The sequence below is a fragment of the Aegilops tauschii genome, chromosome 3 (genome assembly GCF_002575655.3).
Source record: "Aegilops tauschii subsp. strangulata cultivar AL8/78 chromosome 3, Aet v6.0, whole genome shotgun sequence".
NCBI classification, from domain to species: domain Eukaryota; kingdom Viridiplantae; phylum Streptophyta; class Magnoliopsida; order Poales; family Poaceae; genus Aegilops; species Aegilops tauschii.
Genome location: NC_053037.3, coordinates 469,643,440 through 469,653,512, shown reverse-complemented (window position 1 = coordinate 469,653,512; position 10,073 = coordinate 469,643,440). Strand labels below are relative to the sequence as shown.

General features: G+C 41.0%; 1 long non-coding RNA gene across 38 annotated transcripts; it reads right to left on the bottom strand.

Annotated features, from left to right (window-relative positions):
* Positions 1-514: 514 nt before the first annotated feature.
* On the bottom strand, positions 515-9,832 carry LOC109781599 (uncharacterized). 38 transcript variants are annotated; one of them, XR_012205349.1, is made up of 14 exons: positions 8,719-9,809; positions 8,087-8,178; positions 7,748-7,865; positions 7,628-7,670; positions 7,463-7,522; positions 6,695-6,815; positions 6,431-6,545; positions 6,223-6,321; positions 4,734-4,935; positions 3,212-3,855; positions 2,934-3,002; positions 2,182-2,235; positions 1,980-2,042; positions 993-1,478 (listed from the first exon to the last, which is right to left on the bottom strand). It is a non-coding gene; the product is annotated as an uncharacterized lncRNA (long non-coding RNA). The 38 variants fall into 38 exon arrangements; XR_012205356.1 differs by having other exon boundaries at positions 2,971-3,002; XR_012205366.1 differs by lacking the exons at positions 993-1,478; positions 6,695-6,815 and adding an exon at positions 515-936 and having other exon boundaries at positions 2,186-2,235; positions 2,971-3,002; positions 6,431-6,549; positions 8,719-9,832.
* Between the last annotated feature and the right edge of the window lie 241 nt (positions 9,833-10,073).

Below are 10,073 nucleotides of genomic sequence, written 5' to 3'. Positions count from 1 at the left end.
ATTAGCGTAATCACGCTCATGACCTTCCATTTTCTCAATGGTTACCTCGTGCTCCTCGAGATGAGATTCCAACTCCTCAATATATTTCTTGCCCTCAATGGCAATGGACATGATTTCCATGAAGTTGGAACGAGCAATTTTATTTTTATGAAAAGCTTTAAAAACTACTTCCCCCTTAATTTTTATGGAGGCAACATTATCATTCTCTTCATCATTATCAACACTAGATGACCCGTTGCACCAATGGCGCAAAGGCCGACGGCAAGCCAAGTATTGTAAGAGTGGTGATAGGAAAACTAAGACATAGATTAAAATAATGAGTACTTACTGCTGGTTTCTGTTTCTATTCATGATTGTTGTTTCTCCTGGAACACACTGCTAACTGGTAGTGCTATATCCCTTGAGTGGAAGGTGGATGCTGCCAGGTAGGGCATGCGTCTTCCTTGCTTAGCATATTTATTGTTGCTGGTGAGCACTCGATGTTTGAAATAGAGAAAGTAGTAAAAACAGATAATTATAGATAAGGGTGGCATTATGCATATTAATAGATCGATGAGGAACAACAACAGAGGTTATATAGATAAAAGCATAGGTGGTAGCTGTTCAAAAGCAACAGATAGCATCGTCGAAAAACAGAGGAAGGCTTCATCCTATTACAGAGCTTGATTAGTAGTCCTTAGAATGCTAGATGATATCTAGATACGACTTCTGTTGCTGTCAATGGTTCATCTAAAGGCAATGCATGATGAGAACCAGGTGTTGCTCTATGGTGACCTTGAAAAAGAAAGGCACAGATGTCTCCTTCATGGATTTTTGCAAGGCGGCGGAACTCAGACCAGTTGGTTGTTACGGTGGCTCTCTTGTCGGTTCCTACCATGATGCGACAATGGGTGTGTCGATCACTATTTGCAAACCTGACCTTGAGCATATCATAATCTGGGTCAATGTAATCTTTTAGTTTGCTTTCAGTGTAGTTGACCTGAAAATACTGGTGAGGAAAAAGCGAAATCTAAAGTTTATACAGTGCACCATACACTACTTTTAACCATACAGGTAGCAATAGAAGACCAAAGACTATACATATCTTGCTCGAGTACCCCAAAATGGGAAAGATACTGGTTTGATCGATATGAAACAAAAGGTGGCTGTTTTTCTGCTCCTGCAGCTGATAGTAGTTAACAACAACATTCCTCTCTCTGGTTTCCATGTATCCGATGACCTTATCGGCTGCATGATTCAATGATGCTTCCCCATGCTCACATATACAACTTGACAGTTTAGTCCAACGTGCTGAAGCGTGGAAGCGCTCTTTTGTACAATGAAATTCAACCTCTGATCTATATCGACCCTGCTCAAGTTGGTGCACATAATAGACTGGTTTAGGTAGCCCGAGCTTCTCAAACATTGCCTCAGCTAGCGATGTGGTGGACAGCTCTACCAACTCCATGAGAATGGGTCCAAAACAGAAACCCAGAGGGCTGGCGCAAGGTATAAACATAGTGTGCATTAAGAACAATAAGAATTGGGGCTTTAGACTGCATATGCAACAACAACTAAAGGATTCTTAAGCAAACCCAGAAACAAAATTATAAAATCATGAGGCCATTGAAAGAGCTAAGTAATTGAATTAGTTTAAGTATTTAAGAAGGAAATGTCATTCATGGATATAGAAATCAACCGTTTTTTGGTAGCCTATGTAAATCACATGCATCAATTACAGAAACTGGTAGAATAGAATGGAACGACTGTACAAAGACTGGACTGAATATCTCAGAATAAATATAAGCTAATAAAAGTATCCATCCTATTGGCCTTATGAAGATGTAACATTAACAAGCATGCAGCAGGAGACAAAATCCAAGCTATTGAATTATCCATCCTACTGGTCCTATGCAGATAAAAAAATCATAGGCACGCGTCAGAGCGCGAAGCGCATTGTAAAGTAGTATTAGAACTGGATCTGTAATAGGAGAATATACCTTGGTAATTAGCCTTGTGCTCGGAGGGGTCTCTCGTTGATTCTGTTAAGAACCAAAACGGATCTAAGATGTAACAAAGCAAATCACGGTTAGTGAAAATAGAAGCAGAATAAGAGAGACATAGAGAAAAAAGTCTCTGTCCACCACCATCACGGGGGCTTGACAAAGAGGGTGTGCGAGAGGGTCGGATGAGCAGGCGCACCTACCAGTCGGCGGGTTGGAGCAGATGGTGGTGCTCTTCTTGCTCTCCGGGGATCTAGCGAAACAGCGCAGTCAGAGAGGACTTGGAGGCAGAGAGAGGAGAAGAAGATGAGCTCAGGGAAGCAGACATGATAAGATTCGGTGGACAGAGTGGATGCGGCAGGCCAGAAGAGAGGGCCGTTGGCCCAAAAGACAAACGGATGCTCTTATCCTTTTAAGTAATAATAATTGGTTTGTCAATTTTTTTTCTTTGAACCCCTCACAAAAAAGGTAATAATTGATTTGAACAAAAAACACTTTTAAAAGTAGGGAATAAAAAAACCAAAATGTTTATATAAAGCACTGTGAAATAGTTTTCAAGAGTGAACATGAGTTTTGTCATTCCATGCTCATTTTATAGAGTAATATTTTTGTTCTGAGCCTAGACAAAATCTAGAGCAGAAAGTAATTTTGTTGAAACCCTGGGCAAGATAGCATCTGGATGCATGAAGATTGAAATAAAAAAGATGAACGGTATAGAAACCGAAAGGGGCATTCTATGAAATTTATGGATGTGTTTTGTAGTGTGCAGACAACAAAAGTTAAAAGAAAAATAAAGGAAGGATGATCTTCTCTGCGCTGAACACAAAAGTTAGTTGGCAATTCTTAGCTTTGAATTCCTGAGGAGTTCCTATTGATATTCAAAGAAGGGCAAAAAGAACATTGAATGATTAACTGGAGTAGGGAATCAACTAGGAAAAACATCATGCTTGCCTTCTAAGATAAACCAGTAAAGGAGAAGGGTGTTTACATCAGCAAGCCCCCTTGCCAGTAGTGTTTATCCTGAGTTTCAATCATTAGTAAAAAGAAGAGGCATGTTAGTAATTTCGTTCGTGCCGAGTAGATCCTAGAGTTATAAAATGTAACAAAAACAATGAGGACATAAAGATTAGGCACAACAAATAGAGGACAATATAAAAAAGAAGAAGGCAGAACGAATCCTAATACACAGCCAATGCAATCATATGGTTAATCAGTTTGCATTTACGAACCAAACTATTCTGCATGGAACAGCAAGAATTGCTTGCACATGCAACGCTTTAGTGGGCATCCGATAAATTTGAATATAGCAGCAATAAATCAGAACACTTGACTGTCCCTGTCAAAGCCATGGTGGAAGTCATTGTGCTTATATATAAAGGTTGTTTTTAATAATACAAAGGAATAAATACATCAATCCACAGTTCTAATTGACTCTACTCCCGAGGTATTTTCCGCATCCACGATTGACATCTACAGCACATGGTATATCTACATGTTACTTATCATTCAGGTTTTGGTGTCCAAATTATGATTTGGTTGCAGTACTTAATAAATCTTAGTCGGCTAGATCAAAATGAGAGAGGGTTAGTGGGGGGTTGAGAGCACTGGGAGTTGCAAGACCGGCCGCCCATGTGGTCGGTCTGCACATTTCACTTATTTTCTGCAAGAGCAAACGAAACAGAACCAAGATAGCATTAGCATATTGTATCTTAGGCAAGTGACCAGCAGATGAGAATGCTTGTCCATAAAGGGGAGCAAGGAAGTCGTAATCCACTTAGCAAGAAGAACAGAGCGGTAAGACCATCCATCTTCCTTCACCCAACGATCAACTTCCAGTAGTGCATGATCCACTACATGCATTCCTCTACAGGGGCTACAAAGCGGTAAGGTAAAAAAATCCTACAATTTGAAAACTTGTGAAAACTAACCAAAGTAATCCACTGGCAAGTAAATTAGTATTTATTAACATAATAAACTCTTAAGATATGCATCCTCATGTATATAGTTTGAGACTCCTTCAGTCACTCTATTTCAGAATACCTAAATATATGATCTTTTAGAGATTCCACTATGGACTACATACGGATGTATATAGACATACTTTAGAGTGTAGATTCACTCATTTTGCTCTGTATGTAGTCTTTTTTTTTAGAAAAGGAGGGGGACCCCCGGCCTCTGCATCTCTAAAAGGTCTTATATGTAGGAACAGAGGGAGTATATTTTTAACATTTATTCAAACATGAAGCATGTGCATGTTGGCATTGTTGACATATTCTCAGTTTTACCCTCATTTACCTTGCCAACCACTTCTAGATTTATGAGTAAACATTCACATGTAAGTAAATAACATTATCAGTTTTCGAAAACTGTTTAAGTGTATCAAATAGGTCACAGATATCCTAGTTTGTACATTCAGATCACTATTACCCTAATTTTGTAAATTTAAATCACTAAAGTAAATTAAGCAGGTTATTTGTTTGCATGACATAAGTACCATACCACAGCAACTGAGTCAGCAAAATACGTGTACATGTATTTCTTGTTGGGCTGTTGTTGTATGGTGCAGAATAGACAAAAAATTGTATAGAAGTCGAGGGGGTGAATTATCTATGACACAACTGAATATATAAGGAACATGGTAATAAAATAGGTAAATTCAGATGGTACGATGTTCATATTTCCTAATCAACCGGAAATTCAGACCCAACAGAAATGGGGGAACTGAGAAGGTAGGGGGATGGAGAAGCATACCTAGCAGAAATTCAGACCGCTTGTCAGCTCCCGGTTTATTATTCAAAATGTTAGCACCACTATTGAAGGAAGCCCAGTCGTCTCGCGAGCAGCCTCCTTCGAACTTCAATCTCCACTAACACCTGCGACCTTGGGAAGCATGAGGAGCTGAAGAAGATAGAAGTAGCACAATCATTGTCATCATCCTCGCATTTTCTAAGAACTGAGGTTCAGAAATAAATACAATCAGTCATAATGGAGCTATACAACGTTTCTAAACAACATTAAAAATAAATGGAAGTAAAAATAAGTGTGTGGGCAAAATCAACAATACTGCAAGAATGGTAGAATGTTGGATCTTAGATATGATAAAAAAGATCAGAGATAAAAAACATGAAAGCACTCGAAAAAGTAAAAAAAACAAGAAAGCACTCGACAAAAGCTGCAAAACAGAGATAGTACAATGCTTATATCATAGTTCTAGAAAAAATAGCTCTTGCTCTGTTTCCCCTATTTAATCCAGAGTCATAGATGGCCAATTGAATCCAACAAACACTTACTAATTGTCATCTATATGCTCCAAAAGTGTTGTGTTTCATCTAAATATTTAGCTATTCACATTCATCTAAGTTACAGAGTTCCCTGGGTACCTTTCTAAGAAGAAAAAACAAACATCCTACAAACTTTGAGAAAGTTGTGCCAGAAAAATGAAATAGATAACTCTTGGGAAAGATAATATATCATTGCCCAAGGTCCATGGAGAGTCTTCTGAAAGCTTTTAAAAGTATGAATGTTTAAAGAAAGTCGCCAATTGAAAATGGAGATCCAGCTCATGAGGTTTTATACTTAAACTGGTTTACATGTTGATTCTTCCAATTGTAGAGAGCATCATACTCTAAAATAGAGAGCATATATAGGCACGTCCAAGGAGTCAAATCATGTTTGATACAATGTCTTAGGACGCTTATCCGCCAGTTACCATTATAACCGGAAACTATAATTGTAGTGGTTCATTTTTCATTTGTTCTGTTTGAAGTTCTGTGCAAGTCCAAACTCCAGCAACACATAACAGCAAAAGGAGCTTGCAAGAGCTAAAAACGAAACAATATCACTGACGGTAGCTGGGCAGCACCCTATACGTGCACCTCGACAGGAGTTAATTATTTTCCAGCCTCAACATAAATATGTATCCGTAGCATCACAATTTCATCAAGGGAAATGTCGGTACCAAAGAAAGGCCTCGCTAAGTAAATAGGTTTCATCTCAAGATTTCTTATGAAGTTTTGGAGGGGTCATGTAATGGCAGATTCCTTACGTATGCTGTTATGGATTAATTTATCTATATATTCAGCTTATATTCGCATGATAGCAATTTATATCTGAATGTTGTTACGAATGTTGCATGTACTATATATGTCAGTCAGAATGGCATGTTGCATGTACCCTGTGCAACATCAAGTGAGATATGAGCAACTAATAAAGAGATAAAATACCAAAAGCACATACTAACCACAAATCTATCAGAGGAGCAAACTCTTCACAACATAGGGAAAGAAAGTTCTTCACCAAAATTATCGTAGCTTATTCCTCCATATTTTCTTTCCCAGACCTGCACACATCAAATTTAGAGAAATCTTAGAGAAATAAAAGAACGCTTGATGACAGATGGTGGAGCCGGCAAGAATAGGGAAAGGGGCACTTGCAAGCATATTTCTTACTCTGTAAGCACTATTGCGAAGCCCTTCAATGACCACGTAAGTTTCAAACGCCATGTCAGCTTCATATGCTCTAACCCCATGACTTGCCAGCGTCTGCCACCACCAAAGCCGATCCCTGCCTACCAGAACACAAAAAAATTCAATTTCAGATGATAGTACCACCAAAACATAGATAGGCAAAATCTTATAATATATGCACAGTGGTAAAGCTGCTGCCTTGTGACCATGAGGTCACGGGTTCAAGTCCTGGAAACATCCTCTTACAGAAATGTAGGGAAAGGCTGCCTACAATAGACCCAAAGTGGTCGGACCCTTCCCCGGAGCCTGCGCAAGCGGGAGCTACATGCACCGGGCTGCCCTTTTTTTAGGTTATTGGTAATACCACCTAGTGAATGGAGAGGAAAATATCAGGGAACACAATGTTCCTTGTCTAAGAAGCAGTTTCATCATCATCTCCTTTGATCAAGATTTTTAGGGATTTCTGTGAAGTAACACGCGATATCGCAATACACACATGCCTAGAAAAAGCAGTCAAAGATTTAATGGACAACAATAAGAACCAGTCAAACAAACAACAAAATTAAAGCAAATGCATAGGAGCATTAAAGGCCAGATAACCTAGAAACATACCCAAACAGATCTCAGGTGGGGCAGACCCCATGCCCATGCATAACCAGCCAACAAGAGAACGAAAGCAGACCTAAATCAATACATCATATAGGAACCACAACAACCAAACCAGAGAAACATCTCGAAACTCTTTTCATACAACAAAGCTGGATTCAACAACACAAGAAAGCAAAGTAATGAACACACCATAGTATACATAGACAGAAGAAGAAAGCAAGCAAAAACGCCCTTACGAAGAGCCAAATCAAACTAACTCAGCTCCTAGAAGCATATCACAGCGGATCTAACATGAGCAATACTCATCCATGCCTCGGGCAACATAGGGAAGATCTCAGACTTTCGGAAACCTAGTCACGCAATTCATCGAGCAGATTGCAAGCAAGGGAGCAGGCAGAACCTCACCTAGCAAAGAAGGAACAAGCAGCCACACAGCCACCACACGGCAAAGCAGACGAAGAAGCCCTACAAACAACAACAAAGAAGAAGAAACAAACAAGAACAAATCAGCGGACAACGGCAGCAGCGGGGATCAAACATTGATTAAACTGAATAAAAGAAGAAGCTCACCCTCCCTAACCAAACGCAACAGCAGCAGCGCGGGTATCCTTATCTGAAAGCAACCACACAGTTCATACAGTCAGTGGTCAAAGAAAGAAGAATGTTAGTAAATTAGAACTGCACACACACCTCCAATAGTATTTTGGCCTGTGTAGGAGACAAGTGTGCGTTTACATCCAGGAACTTAAGCATCTGCCCAGAGCAATCCCGACCCTGTTCTTAACAACCCCAGGCTGCTGAAAGAAACCTGCAAAATCATCCAAACCAACAAAGATGATTTTAGGAATCTATAAATCAAAGAGACAAAGCAGGAGTATCACAACAAACAGTAAGTCTTAGTCATGTCTGTATCCATGCTCAAAAATTGTTGACCCTCATTTATTCTTACTCATGGCCACACCTAGGGCATGCTTCCTCAATGAAGGGTTCAGGCTATAAATTTCAAATGTGAAAACAAAAGACATTTACCTGTTGCAGTCCTTACATCCATCAAAGATGATCCTACTAATTCCTATGATGGGTTGTGCATGAGCAAAAATCAACATTAACCAACTTGGAACCTACAAAGAAGAAGAGGACATTAAATTTCTGCAAGCAACATATATCCACTGTGCCAAAGTTGATTCTTCTCCTTTTATGATGATTTATAAACTGACAAACAGCTAAGTATCAATCAACCATCAATAAAAAAAAGAACCTTTACCCAATGTATATAGATAAAAAAACACAGGTGGGGGCAAAGAACCACATGTAGTATCCTCCTTCCAACAGTAAAAGGCTACACGTCACAAAATTATAGAAAACATTTTGCACATAAGCATGAAATCCCTTACTTTCAAATGCATGACTAATTCTGCCTATGTCTTTTGACTTTCCAATTTCTGTGGTTAAAAGATCCCAGGCTCCTATAGTATTAATCGACTACAGAAAACTGAATTCATTAACTGAATCACATAGACAGACAGAGCTTGCTCAATGGCAATACTTAGTACTTAATTTCCCATAATACATAAATAATAAGATCAAATAGACATTGTACCAATGGGAACAATTTGAAAAAATGCACTCATATTAATAGGATATGGAACAGACCTATTTACCTGCGAGATGAACACTGCACATGGTGAAGAGAGGGTGAGGTAGCCGCACTTGAAGTCTTGCATCAGATCTGCCCCAGAGTAGGCAATGGACATGATTATGCCACATGCTGCAAGGCCGACAATGACACCACCATCGCTGCCGCTGATGAGCGAGGGAGAATATAAAGATGGCAATATTGCCATAGGTGGGCGCAAGGTTAAAGTTCTCCTTATCTGAAAAATATAAAGAAATCATTCAGGAAGATGCTATCTTGCAAGCAAATAACTAACACAACTGTACTACAAGGAAATGAATTAGTGAAGAATAATTGACCTGTATTCGGTAAAATCAACGCTCTCTGGCCGCAAATTCAAGTCATAAAATGGTAAATGTATTTAATGGGCACAAAAAATGATACAACAAGAATTTAACACAAGCATCAAATTCGTCCCCCAGATTACCCAAACAGAAATAGTCACCCTAATTAACATCAGGGACAAAAATCCCCCAAACACCTCGAGCTCCTTGCCTAGTGGGGGTGGAGGCAGAGGTGGCGCCTCGGTACCGGCGCCGCCCAGGACGGTATTGAGGTCGGGGGAGACGAGACAGCGACCAATTGGGGAAGCAACGTCACATCACGGTGGTTGGGGAGCAGCAGCGGCGAGAGAGAAGGGGGTGCAGGAGGCTGTGGCTACCTCGTTTCCTCTCAGATCGAGATCGAGAGAGAGAGAGAGAGAGCGCACGGGGCAGCCGCAGCTCGGCGGCGAGGAGGCACAGAGACGGCCGGCCCCCCACCTCCCTTCCTCCTCTCCCGATCCAGGAGCGGATTGAGCCGCCACCAACCGCCAGGTCGTGCCCGACCTCGCCGGCGCTGGCCGACAGCAGCCGATGACCCTCTCATGCCTGCTACCTCACCTTCCTCTCCTCTTTCCTCTCAATTTCTACATCACGGGCGGGGGGCGTCGGGGGCGGCGCATGAGGAACGAGGGTCGCGGGGTGGGCTAGGGCTGGGAGCGTTTCTTTCACTGTCGCTCGCTGCCCGCTCGATTCGCTGGAGGAGAAAGACGGGTGCGGGGCCTGCACGTCGAGCACGGTGCGGTGGTTTTTTCGCTCGCGTGGTGCGCTGCACCCCCACGCGCGGTGCGGTGCGGTGGTCTTTTTTCCTCGCGTGGTACCGTGCGCTCGAGGCATTGGTTGTGCCTAGCACTTCTTGAGGCTTTATATGTTAGATCATCATCATCAATATCATCACAAGATATATTGGGATTCAAAGTGGGAGATACCTTTGAAGCCTTAGCCATAAGGCAAAATGCAATAGATGATGATGTGGGATCCCTTGAAGCACCATTCAAGACCACATCTTGTTCCATGGGGT